Source organism: Bos indicus, chromosome 6 (assembly GCF_029378745.1).
Source record: "Bos indicus isolate NIAB-ARS_2022 breed Sahiwal x Tharparkar chromosome 6, NIAB-ARS_B.indTharparkar_mat_pri_1.0, whole genome shotgun sequence".
Taxonomy (NCBI): domain Eukaryota; kingdom Metazoa; phylum Chordata; class Mammalia; order Artiodactyla; family Bovidae; genus Bos; species Bos indicus.
This window is the reverse complement of record NC_091765.1, coordinates 13,579,873-13,599,202: the sequence shown is the minus strand read 5'-3', so window position 1 is coordinate 13,599,202 and position 19,330 is coordinate 13,579,873. Positions and strand designations below refer to the sequence as shown.

At 39.6% G+C, this 19,330-nt stretch overlaps 1 long non-coding RNA gene across 1 annotated transcript in view; it reads left to right on the top strand.

Annotated features, from left to right (window-relative positions):
* LOC139183513 (uncharacterized) overlaps positions 1-19,330 on the top strand; it is a 98,309-nt gene that overhangs the window by 71,579 nt on the left and 7,400 nt on the right. The window contains exon 2 of the long non-coding RNA XR_011567009.1: positions 10,371-10,499. This is a non-coding gene — a long non-coding RNA (uncharacterized lncRNA). The remainder of the gene's footprint in view (positions 1-10,370; positions 10,500-19,330) is intronic.

Here is a 19,330-nt window from a genome sequence, read left to right as displayed (position 1 = left end):
CAGGGCGGATGACAGACTGCTGTGCTGTGGGGACGGGCCACCTTGTGTTGCAGCTTGGTCGCTTTTGTGGAAGCGCTGTAGGTGGCGGCAGGCAGGCAGGGGATAAGTTGGGAGAGTGTTGTAGACTCCAGAGAGATGATAAGGGCCATTGCTGCAAGAATTCGAGATTAAGTCCACATGGTTCAGCAGTTTACCTGTCTGGAAGTGCTTCCAGGTTTCAGGAAAGTACCAAAGGGTTCTTGCTTAACAGAGTGAGAAATGGTTGACCAAGATTGGAGTCAATCTTGGAGATTGACTCTCCAAGTCAGTTGGATTCAGGAGCAAAACAAGATGATGAATTCATAACGAACTTGTGTCTGGGGGGTTCAGTTAGGACTTGGTGTGCACAGGTTGGGGGTGGTGTGAGGAAAAGAAGGGGGGGGACTGTGTGCTGAAGGGAGGGGCTTGGCATGGGAGGAGTCGGGTAGCATGGAGGCGAGGTGCTCTGACTTAATTTTAATTGCTTACAGTTTTGTATTACTTGTGTTTCTGATTGGGTGTTGAAGAGTTAGGTTGAAGGCATATAGCCAAACCTAAAAAATTTTTTTCAGTCTGTTTTTGAACTTTAAACTCCGATTGAGACAAGTGTTGATTTTGCAGTTTAGTTTCTTAATCTCACAAAGACACTGAAGAAGATAGGCTGTCCACTCTCTGAGTATGGACCACAACCTTGGCTTCTGAATGGCTGTCTGATGTTGGGCAAGTTAATGAGTTCTTTTCTCAGTTACCTCATCTTGAAATGGGAAAATTTAGGGAATTTCCTGGCAGTCCAGCCGTGAGGACTCCACACTTTCACTGCTGAGGATCAGAGTTCAATCCCTGGTCTGGGAACCAAGATCCCGCAAGCTGCACAGCACGACCAAAAAAATAAAATAGGAAAGTTGATTAAGCAGGGATCTAGTAGATAATACTTCTCTTTCCTGCATGAATTATACATTAACTCAGTGACAAAGGATTCAGGCAAAGAGAGCAAACTTCTAACTTCAGTGCTGGAAAAACTGGGTGAACGGATGTGGCTTACATGTATGGAAACAGTGAGCTTCTTAAGTTTCTTTCTCTCAGTGAAGACCCTGGAATGGGTCAATTGCATTGTTGGCAGGGATACTTTCAGCTGTATTTTGTGAAAATTAAAATCGTTTGTCTGGACTGAGGGTTGCATTCCCCGATGGACACACCCCTGGCCTCATGCGGTTGATGACTCTGGTGGGTCACACTGCTTCCACCCCTGGCCTCATGTGGTTGATGACTCTGGTGGGTCACACTGCTTCCACCCCTGGCCTCATGAGGTTGATGGCTCCTGGTGGGTCACACTGCTTCCACCCCTGGCCTCATGCGGTTGATGACTCTGGTGGGTCACACTGCTTCCACCCCTGGCCTCATGCGGTTGATGACTCCTGGTGGGTCACACTGCTTCCTGGGATCGCCTCCGTGGCAGCATCTCTGGTCCAGAGCCCTGCACCCATCTGCATCCTCTCGGCACCCACCAGTCAATCTGCTCAGACTGAAGGATGGCCCACATTTCCACTCAGTTGTCTCTGTGCAGTTTAAGCACCCGCTGGGGCAAATTTCAGCTATGTTCTTTCCTACTTGGGAAGTCCGAGCAATACTAGGTACAGTTTTTGTAGTGCCCTGATGACAGGTTGCATACGTTTTGACACGTACCTCTATTCCTCTTTGTTTTCCTCTCATAAACTATATTTTTAGAGCACAGTTGGGTAGAATATAGAGTTTTTTCTCCAAAATGTTTATCAAGCTGCAGCAAAAATATCTCTAATGATAATAGCTAATATTTCTTAGTACTTTCTGTGTGCAAGCCATTGCCATATTGAATTATACATACTAGCTTCACGACAAGCCTATGACATAAGTGTATCATGTAAGTATGTCAGATATATGTGAGAAAGCTAGAGGCACAGAAAGGTTAGCGACTTATCTAAGATCCCACATCTGGTGAGTGACAGAGCCAGGGTTCAGCCTCTGGCAGTCTGGTTCCAGAGTCCCTGAGCTTAACCACCAAGTGCCCCACATCTTCAAGGTAATAGCAAATGGTGAATAACAGTGGGTGCAGAGGTCGCTTCCATTACCCTCCCCGATCTCTGCTTCCTCCAGTCTTCTTCCTATTTTTTTCTAGTGCCCTCAGTGACTGCATTTTGTCTTTCTGAATAAATGAGATGTTTTTGTGAGCTGCTGCCACTGGGCTGGGCTCTCTTCGCCCTGGTAAATACAGGTATCTCACCCCAGCCCCATGGACTACGTGGAATGCCTCTTATCCTCCATACCTGTTCTCACCTCCTGTCACCGGTAGGGCCTCTTCTGCTTGACAGCACTCGGCCTCTAAGCTCTCCACCTTCAAAGGAAAAGCAAAATTTCCCTAGTATTTTTTTGAGAGATGAGAAAGTAATGATGACTACATAACATACCTTTCTTTCTCATCTCCTCCTTCTTTTCTTTCCCCAAGAAGTTGAAGTCCTCACTATAAGTTCAGCTGTTTTCAATGAGTAATGCAGAATATAACATTTTAAAAAGTGGTTCCATGGCAATTGTCATTTGGGAAAACTATGGATTAAAGAAAGTTATACAAGCTCCTTTCCTTCAGAACTTTTCAGAACCTTAAATGCTAATATGGTTTAGAATCTTTAAAATTTATTTATTTATTTGATTGCATTGGGTCTTTAGTTGCAACATGTGGGGTCTAGTTCACTGGGCAGGGTATGCTAATGAGCATATGAAAGAAATCCTTTCAAGGAGGATAGAACATTCATTCTTTTCCAAGTATATTTGATCAAGATACCATTGTTTGGTTTTTGTTTTATTTATTTATTTATTTTTGAGAACATATCATTGGCTTGTGTTATATAGAATGCACCCTTGGGAAAGACACTTGTGGATAAGGAAGCACCCAACCAAGGAGATGCCTACAACTTCATCTACTTTGACCTTTTTTGCTAATTTTTAGACTTAAGAGTATTTAGAGGTCTTTTAAAGATTATCCCTAGTGAGATGCTTGATGTGATGGGGGTATTGTTGTGTACAGTGCCCGGACCTTTGTAAATGAGCCACCCTGTCATCATTTTTATGGCCTTTGGAGGGACATGAGAAGAGTCTCCTGTTGTCTCATTGCTGGGCTTAACTTGAGCAGTGTGAGTGAAACTAGATGTGGGTACCTGCCCAAGAGATAAGTTAATGCAGGATTATTGGACTTCTGTTCAGCATGCTCATTTCTATTTATACTATTGATACAAATAGAAATAGATCATTAATATTTTGGGACCTCACATTTTTTGTTTAGATGTTTGATTTTACTTAGACTGTATTTAGCATTCTGGGTAAAAATCACAACCTTGCATAACTTAACTTGTTTTGTTTTGAGTTAAATAGTCTCAGGTATACTTTTAATAAATTCTGTTCAAATTTCTGTTCAATTTCTGTAAATTCTGTTCAAACTGTTCCCAATGTTTTACAATTCTCTATGAGTATGCCGTAGTTCTCTGAGTATGAATTCTTGACAATGTTTCTGTGCTCTGGCTGCTTCTCATTAAGAATTTTTAAAAAGTTTATTGTTAAAGACAAAAGTATTTTGACAGGTGTTAAAAGGGTAGGGAAGACTACTTAGGACTATTATGAAAAATGTCACGACTATTGTAACAGAAGTGTGAATGAGATCAGGCTCGACCTCCAATGTAGCAAAGAGAGCTGGGGATTTGAAGCCAATGAACAGAGTGAGGGAGTCAGTGGATGGAAAGTAATGATGAGGAGACATCAAGGGTAGAATTCTTGCTGAACTGACTTAACAGGATTCTTGCTGAAGACAAGCTGAGGTGACTAGATATCAAGAGTGGGAGATGAAGAATTTGATCAGATATACAGGGTGGGAGATTCTCTACACTAACTTAGCAGAATTCTTGCTGAAACTGATCTATCCAGTCCTAACAAGGATGGGGCCAAGACTGAGGCTTAATTGAGGGCTCAAAGGAACCTAACTAAAGTTTGGTAATAAGTTGTTGGTGTGTTACATTGCTAAGTCGTGTCTGACTCTTTTGTGACCCACATGGACTGTGGGGCTCACCAAGCTTCTCTGTCCATGGGATTTCCCAGGCAAAAATACTAGAGTGGTTTGCCATTTCCTTCTCCAGGGAGTCTTCCTAACCCAGTGATCAAACCTCTGTCTCCTGCATTGGCAGGTGGATTCTTTACCACTGAGACACCAGAGAGACCCTTGGTAATGAGTCTTTTGTCAATCAGTGCGAAAAAAAAAAAAGATTTTAAAAGGACTGTGACCAATAGACATGTGGATGAAATTACTTTTCTAAGAAATGAAGGAAGGTATTCCTTACACTTACTGAGCTTTTGTATTTCAAGAAGTCAGGAAATGTCAAATCAACAGTGTCTACCTTCTGAGCTAACATATTATGTAAACATACTATGTAAACTGTAAACATATTACGTTAACATATTATGTAAACTGTATTCTCTGCTACAGAGACCATAGCACAAGGGGCAGATGCTCATGGTTAGGCCAAGGGAGCTTGAAAAAATCCATTGACAAGAATATATTTGTTTATAATTTGACACCATGGATATTCTGAGCCTTGTACACATTGTACAAGGCTTGAACTGGGTTTTAAAAAAGAGATAACGTGTTACTATGCTGCAGTGACTTACTTAGTCACCTCCTACTGATTAGAAACAGAATACCAGAATGCCCACCACTCCAAGTGTCATTAAGGATGCAAGTAGAGGAATATAGGGGTTTCCCTAGGGACTCAGCAGTGAAGAATCCACCTGCCAGTGCAGGAGACACAGATGTGATCCCTGGGTCGGGAAGATCTCTTGAAGGAAAAGGCAACCCACTCCAGTATTATTGCCTTGGAAATCCCATGGACAGAGGAGCCTGGTGGGCTACAGTCCATGGGGTTGCAAAGAGTTGGACATGACTTAGTAACTAAACAATAACCACAAAGAGGGTAGTTAGGGGTCCAGTGTCCCTCAAACTTCAGTGTGCATACGCATCACCTGGATGTTGTCAAGATGCAGATTCTGACTCCATAGGTCTGGGGTAGGGTCTCATTTTGCATTTCTGTCAATCTCCCAGGTGATGCTGATTCTGCTGGTTCTTGGATTTGTAGCAAAGATCTAACTCAAAAGGAAGAGCACTAAGTGCTCTTTCAAGCTATTTATTAATGTTTACTTGTCTCCTCTAAAATTAAAATGAGTGCTTCCTAGTTTCAAACCATATATAAATTTGTAGAGAAAGAAAACCCTCTTCCTTCTGTTATTGGGATGTTCAAATTTGACTAAAACTGACAAAACAGTTAACAGGAGAAAGAGCATATACATTGTATTTGGTGTTAATGTTTTAATTTTAGGACACAGAGACCCTTATAGAAAGAAAACAAAAATTTAAAGGAGTACTTAGCCTCATATACCATTTTCACAAAGAGCAATAAATTGTGGAGAATTGATGAAGTGAGGGAAAAAGGGTTTGGGTTTCTATGGACCGTATTTTGTGGGAGAGTAAATATATAGTGGGTGGGAAATAATGGAATATAAATGGGCTTCCCTGGTGGCTCAGTGGTAAAGAAACTGCCTGTCAGTGCAGGAGACACAGGAGATATGGTTCAATCCTGGGTTGGGAAGATCCCCTGGAGAAGGAATGGCAACCTACTCCAGTGTTCTTGCCTGGGAAGTTCCATGGACAGAGGAGCCTGGTGGGCTGTAGTCCACGTGATCACAAAAAAAGTAAGGTATGACTTAGCAACTAAAGAGCAAAAACAATGAAAGATAAAGGTTTTAGTAAGGCTTGTTTATGCAGATCAGTCTTGGTCTTAAAGTCTTTCTGTCTGCAGTAATAGTGGTTGTTTTCCATTTCCTGGTATGGGAGAGGGAGGGGAGAACACCTTCCAAAAGGGAAACTTATGTTCCACTTTTAGGCAGGTAAAGTGAGGGCAGAGATCTCTTTCTACATTCCATATTTGCTGTTGTTTAACCGCTTTGAGCTTAAGACTATTTTTATGCCAAAGTGTCATATTTTATGACAGGATAGTTTGATCTCCTTTCTTATCACATGGTGAAGAAAATCAGAATTTTAATTTATTTATCACTTCCAGGCAGTGAAGATGACTACTATTTTATGGAAATTTCATGAATTATTTATAAGTATCACTGCTTCCTTCATTCTAGGATCTCTTGTTAAGAGGAAGCATTTTTATGGACACAGGCTCCTAATGAGTGATAATATTGTTGCTCACAAAAATAAGGTCAATAAGAAAAATAATAAAACTGTCATATATTGAGCACGGATTATGTGCTAGGCATTCTTTCAGATGCTCTTTGTATATTATCTTTCTAAGTCCTTATAACAACATTGCAGGCTAGTATTACTAAATATATTTTGATTGATGGATGAGGAATCATAGTTCAGAGAAGTTAGGTACCTGTAATGAAAGAAGGGAAATTTGAACTCAGATGTGCTTGACTCTAAAGTTGTTTCTAATCATAAGAGCAAATTTGGGGGTGGTAATGTCAAAACTTGGGGGAATGATGTCAAGGTCCCTTATTTTCTCAGGAGGATTCTATTCTTCACACTCCATCTTAGTTCTTGTATTGATTGAAACAGAGGTAAAATTAGAAAAGAAGACCAGCTTGGCTTAAGGATTTTGTTTGGGACCATGACTGTGAGTAACGTCTTTGAAGACAAAGATGATTTAGAGAGTATTTACCATCTTATTGTCTCCCTTGGAATTTTCTCTTTTTTTGACCTGGAATATTGCTTCATGATTATGTACTGCAAATGCTAATCAGTCACTTCTACAGTATATTAATACACAGACACAAATATTTTCAGTAAATTGCCACACTGGCAACAAAATACTCTACATGATTTTTTTTTTTTTTCTGGTGGAAAAACAGCAAGAAACCTTGATATATAAGCTGACAAGGCCTAAAGACAAAACACAAAGCAAAGGGCGTGATGGAGCCTATTTACTGTAAGTTTCACAGTTTACTCAGCCTGCAGAGGCCACGCCTCCAGTCATCTGAAGATCCCACGATGCTTATCTTGTCAGCGATTAGTGGGATCAATCCGAGTACACCCACCATCATTACACGTCACTCGTGTATGGCATTCTTGTCTGTACTGTTTCATCATGCTGCTAACACACTTGGGAGTTATAGAAGTAAATGTAACTTCATAGCTTTTGTAGGATTTTGTTTTAGAGGGGGACATAAGTGGGAAATTTCCCGTTTCACTTTGAGCAAATACAAGCAGAGGTGGGCGGGGGTGGTTTCAGCGGTGCATCTGTCTTGCGGTGTGGCCAGTCAGAGTTCTCAGGCTCTTTTTGTGCACAGAGCAGTTGCTGCAAGCAGAGGAAGCGAGTGAGCGTTGTCTTCTCTCCCATCTACAATATCAGTACCACGTGAGGCGATACAGTGAAAGCATGTTCAGACCAGACTGTGTTCTGTGAACATACATTCAACAGCTGGCAAGTACAGAAGCAGTCACACAACCTGAAATGCAGCTGCTGTTCTCCACTCTTCGGTGCTTTCTTGCAGTCACCAACATACGAGTTCTGTCTGAGGCAGTGCTATGATGGTGTGGCAGCAGGGTTCCTTCCCTTGTAGTTGGCACAGGTGACAGAATTCTCTGTTATGTGACAGATGCAGGAACACGTGACGTTCTAGTCATAAAAGCCACCTCATAATTTCTGCGCCGCTAGGCTAGACAGGTGCTCTGTCTAGCCTCAGGGTAGGACTGTCCATCCCACGTTTCCAGCCCATCCCCGTTGCCTGAGGCCCACGCAGTTCACCAATAACAGGTTGTATCGAAGGCCTTGTGTTCATTTATGATGCCTCTTGCGTAGATTCAGATGGAGATGCTTGAAGGGTTTGCCCAAGCAACCTTGGGAGTTTTGACTCTTGGTGAGGGTTTCTCCAGTGCAGAAAACTGCCCCTAAGAAATGTGATTCAGCTGCCCTCAGAGTGTGCATTAAAATCAGTTTGCATGCTTGTGTGCTAAGTTGCTTCAGTGTACAACTGCATTATTCCACTGCCTACCCTGAAGTCTTTGAAGTAAAATGACAAACGAATATGTCTGGGCTGAGGGCTGTATAATTGCTGGGCTAAATAGTTCTTGGGCAAAGCTAAAGAGAGAACTTAGGGGTTTTCTTAGCACAAAGCATTTCCTCAAAGCATTATACTTTTATATAAGATAATTACAAGCATTTGTTTCAGTATCTACATTAAAACACCATGCCTTTTACACTCCTGGTACTCTTCTTTTTTGCTTTCTGGATTTGGGAAAGAACAGGGGCAGCTGGGTCCAGATAGACGTTGGTCTCTCTGGGTTTTATCTGGCCTCAGCATGCTCCTCCTCCTCATGTCTAGGAAGGCTTCAGCCCTCAAGTGAGCTGTCTCGGCCTAAGTTTATCCCTTCTATTGTCTCTTATTTGCTGCCAGCTTATATGGCAGGAAGCCAGGGATTTTTGTTCTGCTGCCTGAAGTCTTGTTCAGAAAGTCTCTGCTGCGGATCCAGTGTGTGTGTTCGTGGGTCAGCGTGGTGGCAGTTGCATAGCTCCTCACCTGTGACCACCCTGCCTGGCCACAAGCCCTTTCTGGAGTTCCCTCTCACCTGGCTGACTTGCATTTGATGGCTAAGAGCTAGCACTCTCCTGAACTGATGATCTTGACTGCTTGAAAGAAAAAAAAAAAAAAACCTAAACAGATGAAATGTTGGTATTAAGTTTGCCCTGGTTTCCACGATGTTTGTTCCCTAACAGCAGGAATACGCAAGCTAATCTGCTAATCATGGGGTGACCACTCTCTACAGGATACAGAATACTGTTCTCTACATCCACTGGGTGGTATGGGCTTCCCAGGTGGCCTGGTGGTGAAGAGTTTGCCTGTCGTTACAGGAGTCACTGGAGATGCGGGTTCCATCCCTGGGGCAAGAAGATCCCCTGGAGAAGGGAATGGCTACCCACTCTAGTATTCTTGCCTGGAGAATTCCCATGGACAGAGAAGACTGGTGGGGTCACAAAAGAGCTGGACACGACTGAGCGCATATATCCATTGGGTGGCCCATCCCAGCAAATCTGGTCCATTCTGTGGGGAGAAGAGCTGTAGTGAAATAAGATTTGTGTCGGCGTTTCTTTCTTACAGTGTCCTAGCACTCAGAGAATAAAGCATTTATTTGATTTAGTGCCATTGACTGTGCTTCTGTTCCAGTCACTCTCTCCTCCCACAGTCTCTTGGAGTCAGATTTACCATTTAATTGTAACTCAAGTTTTTAACAGAGATTTTTTTCTTCTTCTTTTTTTTTTTTTTTTAAGTTTTAATTTGAACACTAAGAAATAATTGAGAAGATCTGGGTTTTGGACCCACCCTCCTACTAATGGAAAAGACACTTGAACCCTCTGGGCCTTAAGTTTCTGGAAAAATGAAGCATTTTGAGAAAATAATTACTGTATCTTTAGGTCTAAAATTGTGTAGTTTACATATACCATATAGTTACAATATAAGGCAATAGTTGCCAAATTAGGAGCTTCTTTAGTTTTGTGGGTTTAATAGGTATCAGTAGAATCTTAAAAAAGTTAACATTTTCGAGTGAAAAGATTTTACAACAGCTAGTTTTTCAATGTGAGTTTTGCCTTCCAAGTTTGGGTGACTGGGGCTATTGTGATCTGGGGTCCTTAGCCATAGGGGCTGCCAAAGGCTACAAAAGAATTGCTTCACTGTTAACTCTGCTGGACTTTTCTAATGGTAAACAAACTTCCTTTGACATGCCCAAGTGTCCAAAGCAGTGCTTTCCTTCGAGAAGGTAGTTGCAGCAATAGGAGCAAAGCCTTTCGATTTAATTCAGTGGCTGAACATGAAAGCCAGGCATAAATCTTAGAAGATCTGTGCTTTGCTGGCAGGCAGAGAACTCTCCCTACACTCTGATGTGGGGATATGCAGGAGGAGCCCAGGAGGTCCCTGGGAGGGTGCAAACCAATTAAGTAAAAGTCTTGAGCTGAAATAGCTTTTTATCATCTGGGTGAGAAGCCACAGATTTAAAGAAAAGGGCTATTGTTTGACAAAGACCTAATTAGCTGGGCTACACTCAAGCTCTTGGATTTATGTCTTCTTGGGAAAAGGAAAGGTTGAAATTGCATATGGACTACTAATTAGGTTGGAATTCCTTGAAATTTGGAACTTTTAAATCTATTTCTGAGGAATTTAGGATTCTCCCAAAGGCTGATCATATTTGACTAACAAGGATTTAGATTGAGACCCAAACTAAACATGTGGTTACTCTGGTTTACTGAGGGTTGTCTTAAATATCCTCTTTACTGCAGGCACGGTAGCCTACATATTTTAGCCTCTTAAAGCACATGGACTCTGAAGGAAAGGATATGTGGGTTTCAAATTCAGCTGTACAACATCTCCACTTCATAAATAGCTACTAAATAGCTGTTTGCTTTGAGGTGAGTTACTTGAGTTTATGTATAAAATGGGGTAAGAGTTAATATGAGGATTAAATAAAATTCAGGGACATGATCTGTATTCCAAGGGACATGAGACTTCTAATTTTTTTTTAATATAAATTTATTTATTTTAATTGGAGGCTAATTACTTTACAATATTGTATTAGTATGATGTTTTAAAATGGAGCTCTTTCCTGGTGGCAACATTGTATCATAAATGTGCATTGAGATAATTCTTTGTTCAAAACAAGCAAACAAAAAGGTGCTGAGAGAAAAAGAGGAAAGAGTGTTCTTGCCTGGAGAATCCCAGGGATGGGGGAGCCTGGTGGGCTGCCGTCTATGGAGTTGCACAGAGTCAGACACGACTGAAGCGACTTAGCAGCAGCAGCAGCAGCAGCAGTCAAAGCTACATGGAGAACATAAAGACATTTTTCCTTTTTCTGTAAAAGCATTGAGAACTCAGCCCTGAGTTCAAATCCAGAGTCAAATCTAGAGTGACTGGGGCAAGTTACTAAGTGACTGGAGCAGGTTATTTAGCTTATGTGCTTCATTTTCCTCATCTAAAATGGTGAAGGTAATAATACTCCTAGTGTTGTCAAACCCAGGCTTGAGTTCCTGGTACACAGTGAGGTCCAACAAACTGAAATGTCTGCGTTTGGAGCAGAGATTTATTACAGGACCAAGCAAGGAGAACAGGCAGCTTGTGCTCAAAAGATCCAAACTCTGGCTTTCAGGAAAGGGTTTTTAAACATAGTGTTAGAGGAGAGGTTCATAGGATGGGTGAGCAACTTGTGGACATTCTTCTGATTGGTAGGTGGTGAGGTAGTGGGGTGATGTATCCGGAATCTCAGCCTCCTGGTTCCAGCCAGTCTGAGGTGTTTGTAGTCAGAATGCAGTCACCATCCTCCAACTGGGTGGGGGTCTCAGTTTCTGCAGAACAAGTCAAGATGTTTATCAGATCTATCTCCCTTCAGGAGGAGTTAGGAGTTTTGTGACTGTTGTCCTAATCATTAACTGCTTAGTCCTGCTCTTTGGAAGTCAGGGAAGGCCTAGGAGTCTAAAGCCACCCCCCTTTTTTTTCCTAGAAAAAGAACAGGGGGCACAAAAGGGATTTTGTACCTGGAAAGGCCTCGTGAGATCCTGCTCAGTTTCAATCCCTAGTTTCACTGGGGGTGGTTGTGAAGAGGAAAGAAAGGATGGAAGGAGAATATCTGGCATTTGCTCAGCGCTCAGTAAAACTTAGGGCGCATCGTCCCCTCCACCACTGTCATTAAACTGCTGAGCTCTCAATATACAAAATAGAAACAAAGAGGCTTAATACAATGGTGCTTCACAAATGTAAGGAAGGATGCCTCCTCTTGGAGTAAATTTATTTCATTATTTTTTAACATCTAATTATTACTTTTTGATTTCATAGAGATACATATGGTTTGACCATTGAGAGCAGTTCTAAGCTATGTTTTTAAACATGCTAATCTTCCATGAGAAAACTGCTGCTAAGTCGCTTCAGTCGTGTCCGACTCTGTGCAACCCCATAGACGGCAGCCCACCAGGCTCCCCCGTCCCTGGGATTCTCCAGGCAAGAACACTGGAGTGGGTTGCCATTTCCTTCTCCAATCCATGAAAGTGAAAAGTGAAAGTGAAGTCGCTCAGTCATGTCCGACTCTTAGCGACCCCATGGACTGCAGCCTACCAGGCTCCTTCGTCCATGGGATTCTCCAGGCAAGAGTACTGGAGTGGGGTGATGAGAAAGCTGGACTTCATTATTTCTAGAGTGTTCCTGGCCAGAGCAGATCAGAGCTTTAATTTTTGGAATGCTAACAAGGGCAGCTATATTCCAGAGTCCCAGTTGTTTTTATGGAATTTTAAAAAAAGCTCAGAAACAAAACTAGTGGGGCAAATGTTTATGGACTCTGGTTTGAGTCTGATTCCTTTAAGAAGGGTTATTTCTCCTCAAAGTAGATGGCAATGAAATTAGTCAATCAAATACTCAAATGTGAAGTCTTATGACCTAATCATATTGTTAGATTAACTAGTTTATTTCTTTGCAATTATTTTATATATTTGATTTGGAAAACATTCATAAGGCATGAGATAAATGTTTTTCCTATGAATGAAAAAATTAAATGAAAACCATTTACTCTAGAGGATTCAGGCAATTCCAGAACTTGAATTTTCCTATAAATATAGTTTTTATACATAAATTATCGTGTGTACCTTTAGTAATAAAGCAGAGATTTTGGAATCTATTAAATGTTTTGCCATTTTATAATTTCTTCTAATGTATGTTTATGTCTTTTTCCTGGAACAAAAGGTTAGCAAACTACCTCTTCCCTCCCAAAATACGCTTTTTCATTTAAAAAAATGACTTAGACAATAATTTCTACATAAAGTGAGTATAACTATGAAAATATAAAGAATATTTCAATAAAAAAAAGGCTAGGAAGAATAGTGGCTATGTTTGGGTAGTAGAAATATTGATGGTTTAGTTTTTTTATCTTTCAAATAGTATCATTAAAAATATTAATGATCAAGTATTACATCCTAATTAAATAATTTGTAATTTTATGTAAGGTATAATAAATTCAGTAGCCCAAGATTTCAGCATTGTCTTAAAGGTTAGAAAATCTTGTTTTTTTTTATTTTTCACTCCTGCACAATTTTGGGGAAAATAGCTAACTTTGGGGTATCTCTATATATTTTTGATGTAGTAATGACTATTTTTTATATTGTAAGGAAAACAATCAAATAGTTGTAAACAAAGGAGGGTCAAATACTATATGATGAAATACGGTTTTTAAAGGAATTCAGATCAGTTCAGTCGCTCAGTCATGTCCGACTGTTTGCAACCCCATGGACTGCAGTACGCCAAGCCTGCTTGTCCATCACCAACTCCCGGAGTTTACCCAAAATCATGTCCATTGAGTCAGTGATGCCATCCAAACCATCTCATCCTCTGTCGTCCCCTTCTCCTCCTGCTCTCAATCTTTCCCAGCATCAGGGTCTTTTCAAATGAGTCAACTCTTTGCATCAGGTGGCCAAAGTTTTGGAGTTTGAGCTTCAACATCAGGCCTTCCAGTGAAACTCAGGACTGATCTCCTTTAGGATGGACTGGTTGGATCTCCTTGCAGCCCAAGGGACTCTCAAGAATCTTCTCCAACACCACAGTTCAAAAGCATCAATTCTTCGGTGCTCAGCTTTCTTTATAGTCCAACTCTCACACCCATACATGACCACAGGAAAAACCATAGCCTTGACTAGACGGACCTTTGTGGACAAAGTAATGTCTCTGCTTTTTAATATGCTGTTTAGGTTGGTCATAACTTTCCTTCCAAGGAGTAAGTATCTTTTAATTTCATGGCTGCAGTCACCATCTGCAGTGATTTTGGAGCCCCCCAAAATAAAGTGTGTCACTGTTTCCATTGTTTCCCCATCTATTTGCCATGAAGTGATCGGATTGGATGCCATGATCTTAGTTTTCTGAATGTTGAGTTTTAAGCCAATTTTTTCACTCTCTTCTTTCACTTTCATCAAGAGGCTCTTTAGTTCCTCTTCACTTTCTGCCATAAGGGTGATGTCATCTGCATATATGAGGTTATTGATATTTCTCCCGGCAATCTTGATTCCAGCTTGTGCTTCATCCAGCCCAGCATTTCTCATGATGTACTCTGCATATAAGTTAAATAAGCAGGGTGACAATATACAGCCTTGACGTACTTCTTTTCCTATTTGGAACCAGTCTGTTGTTCCATGTCCAGTTCTAACTGTTGCTTCCTGACCTGCATATAGGTTTCTCAAGAAGCAGGTCAGGTGGTCTGGTATTCCCATCTCTTTCAGAATTTTCCACAGTTTACTGTGATCCACACAGTCAAAGCCTTTGGCATAGTCAATAAAGCAGAAATAGATGTTTTTCTGGAACTCTCTTGCTTTTGCGATGATCCAGCAGATGTTGGCAATTTGATCTCTGGTTCCTCTGCCTGAGCCATAAGGGAAGCCGGATTTAAACAATGGTTAAAAATCTCTTTTTGAAAGATAATGGGGTATAAGTAAACATTGTGTGTGTTTGTGCACGCACGCGTGTTAGTTGCTCAGTCATGTCTGACACTTTGTGACCTCATGAACTGTAGCTGTCCAAGCTCCCCTGTCTATGGAATTCTCTGGGCAAGAATATTGGAGTGGGTAGGCATTGCCTTCTCCAGGGGATCTTCCTGTTCCAGGAATTGAACCCATATCTCCTGTGTTGCAGGTATGTTCTTTACTGTCTGAGCCCTTAGAGAAGCCCAAGTATAACATTACTCTGTTACATAAAAAGGATGTGTTTTGTGGCAGTAATCTCACTGTAGGTACTGCTAGGTTCACCCATGAAAAATAGATGATTAAACTACTTATAGAATGATGAGGGCAAAACAATGTGGTGTGGCTTTGGGGAACAGAGTGAGTCACTTGAATGAAGTTTTGCTGCAGTTAGAATTCATAAAAGGTGTAATGACAGAAAGCACTACAAGGTGTCTAATTTCATTTTATACCATAACCTTAAAAATATAGATATTTTCATTTACCTAAGATTTATTTTCTGATGTATATAATTGAAACATTGAAGATAGATGTTTCACAAATTTCCTTGCAGTTTTAAAAACATCTATTATTGGCAGAGGATGGTCCACTAGATTTCTTATGTATTCTTTCCAAAAAAGTCATTGCTCCAAGTTTTAAAGAAATTAATTACTCTGTTATTTTTCCATAGCAATGTGCATTTCAGTTGTTGAATAGTGTTTTGTGGGAAATTAAGATTAACTAATTTACTAATAGTTTACTAATTTACTAATTTAATTTACTAATTAACTAATAACACACATATATAGGGGGCTTCCCTGGTGGCTCAGACAGTAAAGCGTCTGCCTGCAATGTGGGAGACCTGGGTTCGATCTCTGGGTCGGGAAGATCCTCTGGCGAAGGAAATGGGAACTCACTCCAGTATTCTTGCCTGGAAAATCTCATGGATGGAGCCTAGTAGGTTACAGTCCATGGGGTCGCAAAGAGTCGGACACGACTGAGCGACTTCATTTCACTTCACTTCATGTGTGTATGTATATGTACACACACACACACACTTTTGATTTTGCTTGATTGTTTGGTGAATCATTTTGCTACCTTTATGAAGCATTCTGTTTTAAAAAAGTCAGCTGTAAAAAAAAAAAAAAAAGTCAGCTGTTTTTCCTAAAGAAATACTACCCATAATTGTTTTTAGATTGGGGTATGGTATACCGTACAGCAAGGAAAAATTATCTTTGGAGAACTAAATATTCTTAATTATTTGTTATTGGGCATACTTTGTGACTATAATTTATGTCATCTTACCTCCTGTAAATCCTAGACAGGAAAAGTCCTTAAGCAGCATGATGCAATGAGTACTGCTTATCCAGCTGCTGGTAAGAACATCGAAATCTTTACTGAGGCAGAGGTCTAATTAAGGTCTTAGTCCACATACCTAAGGGAACAATTTATATGAGGTTATATAATGACAATAAAAAGACAGAGTTACTAAACCCAAACTGCAGAAGAATAATGATAAGAAGCAGAATACTCTTCAGGTACATAATTATATTTATATAGCAAACAATGTATATCATTGTTCTTTTTTATACTTTTTAAATTTAGTTATTACAAAAAATTGATATTAATAAAATATTAATGAAACACAAGCAAAATGAAGATAATAAAGTTTATTTATTATCCAGCCACCCAGAAATTAAGTTAATTTTTGATGTTAGCACTGGTGTAAACTTTTTACATGTTTTTCTTCATGTTTATTATTTTATTTTATTTTTTTTTGGTTTTAAAATATTTTATCAATCATCTCTTTAGCAATCCCTTTCACAATATTCACTTTCGTCCCTCCTGCTGCTGCTGCTGCTGCTGCTAAGTCGCTTCAGTCGTGTCTGACTCTGTGCGACCCCATAGACGGCAGCCCACCAGGCTCCCCCGTCCCTGGGATTCTCTAGGCAAGAACACTGGAGTGGGTTGCCATTTCCTTCTCCATGTTATTATATTTTAAAGATATGGAAGCTTTATGTTGTGGTCCCAATGTTAAATTCTTAACTTTTTCATAAGTAACTTATGTCTATTATCCATCTACCTACTAAAAGACATCTTGGTTGCTTCTATTTTGTGGTGATAATGAATAAAGCTACTATAAACAAACAACAAAAGTCAATTATATCTAGCGGAAAACTATGGTCTTTTCCTTTTCCCTCACAATTCTACATTGTTTGCTGATAAACTTTTGTGGTAGTTTATCAGTCTTGGTCTGTGTCAGAATAGTTACTTCCTTGTATCAAAGCTTGCCATAAACTGTAAATAAATCTAAGTTTGTGCAATTACTTCAAATTACTTTTCCATACAATAAAAAATTATTTGTATTTCTATAGGTCTAGCTATTTTCTAGATTTATGCTATACTGGATTTCTAAGTTCTCCTTTAATATACTCTAAAAAATCTTATGTTTTCTCTGTAATGTCCCCTTTTTCTGCTTTTATAATGATTTCCTTTCTTGAGGTCTTTTACACAGCTTATGGGATCTCAGTTCACTGACTCAGTTCACTGACCCTGGGCCCTGGCAGTGAAAGTTTGGAATCCTAACTACTAGGCCACTAGGGAACTCCAGAGGGCTTTTAATTTTTTCTTGATTTCTACCAGCTCATGTTTTATCTCCTTTGAAAGTATTGATATCTCCTTATTTTCCCTAAGTACTTGTATTTTTAGTTTGTGCTCTTATTTTATAAATGCAATTACTTTTAAAAGTTTAAAAAATGTATTAATATTTTTGATTAAATCTTGTCTATCTTTGGGAACATTTTTCTGGTGAATGCTCTTAATTTGTTAATTATTTCTGCTATTTTTCTTCATTTTTTTGCATCACTTTTTGTATAAATTCTGTTTTTTAAAAAATTGAGTTACGTATACCATAAAATTCACCATTTTAAAGCAGTGTATTTTATAAAGCATATTCACAGAGTTGTGCAAATAACACTATTTAATTCCATTATAATATTTTCATCACCCGAAAAAGAAACTCTATATCTGAAAACTCTGTACCTGTTAGCAGTCACTCCCCTTTCCCACTCCCCTTTCCCACTCCCCTCAGTTCAGTTCAGTTCAGTTCAGTCGCTCAGTCGTGTCCGACACTTTGCGACCCCATGGACTTCGGCACACCAGGCTTCCCTGTCCATCGCTAACTCCTGGAGCCTACTCAAACTCACGTCCATCGTGTAGGTGATGCCATTCAACCATCTCATCCTCTGTCATCCCCTTTCCCACCTTCAATCTTTCCCAGCATCAGGGTCTTTTCCAGTGAGTCAGTTCTTTGCATCAGGTGGCCAAAATATTGGAGTTTCAGCTTCAGCATCAGTCTTTCCAACGAATATTCAGGACTGATTTCCTTTAGGATGGACTGATTGGATCTTCTTGCAGTCCCCTCTCCCATGTTCTTTTTCAGTACTGTTTCGGCATTTTGGATCTTCCTTCTTTTTTAATCTTCTTTTTTTTATTCTCGATTTTAGTAATTTGAGAATCCTTTTTGTTTTCTTGGTCAATCCAATTAAAATTTGTCAGTTTGTTGATCTTTTCAAAGAACCAACTTTTGTGTTTTTTTGATATTTTTTCTATTCTCTGTTTTGCTTATTTATGCTCCAATCTTTATTTTTTCCTTCTTTCTGTTTGCCTTTGGTTTACTCTGCTCTTCTTTTTCTAGTTTCTTAAAGTGAAACATTAGGTTTTTGACTTGAAATATTTTTAACATGCATGTTTATAGCTATAATTTTTCCCCTGCTATCATTCTAATCCGTAAGTTTTGTTTTGTTGTGTTTTCATGTTAATTCATCTCAAAGTATTATCTAATAACCCTTGTGATTTCTTCTTTGACCCATTGGTTACTAGAAGTGTGTTATTTATTTTCTACATATTTTAAAAATTTTAATATTTTCCACTGTTATAGGTTTCTAATTTCATTCTCTTGTGGTTGGAGAAATTCATCATATACTTTCAGTTCTTTTAAATTTAATGACTTGTTTTATGGCATAATATATGGTGTATCTTAGAGAATAGTCCATGTGCAAAATGATTTGAAAAACATTTTTAGAGTTCATGTTTTTAATTTTGAACATGATGAATATTGATAGATATAACTCATAAACTAAAGTTCTTTGAGGTTCTTCCTAACTTTTCGTAATTGTGAGCAGGTCCTAAGATTAAAATTGCTGATGACCACTGACTTAGAGTATTGGTGACAAACGACCCTAGACTCACATTTGACTCTGATTATGAAAGATGATGATTGCCTTGCCCATAAGTGTAGACTTTCTTTGTAATCAATAGGAAGTCAGTGGGAGTTTTTAGCAGGAATGAATAATTACAGTATCTCCTGCATTTCTGGGGCATGGAATAGTGCCTTCTACTTAGCAGCTCAATAAATATTTATTGGATGATTGTTTGAAGTGTGGATTGAAAAACTGGGAGACAGGCAGGATAACTAGTTTGTTTTTAAAATTTTAGGCAAGAGATGCTTAGACGAATGAAACCTTTTCTGAGAAATTATGTTTCAACTCTCTAATTACCTTTTCCCCCGGTATTTATCATTAAAGGTGAAATGCTCCCTGAATATTTGGAATTTTTTTTTTTTCTGTAGAGTGTTCAATGTCTTTCCAACAGTTTAAAGTGGTTTCATGAATGTGTATGGGCTTCCTGGGTGGCGCTAGTGGTAAAGAACTTGCCTGCCAATGCAGGAGACATTGGGACATGATTTCCATCCCTGGATCTCTAAGATACTCTGGAGG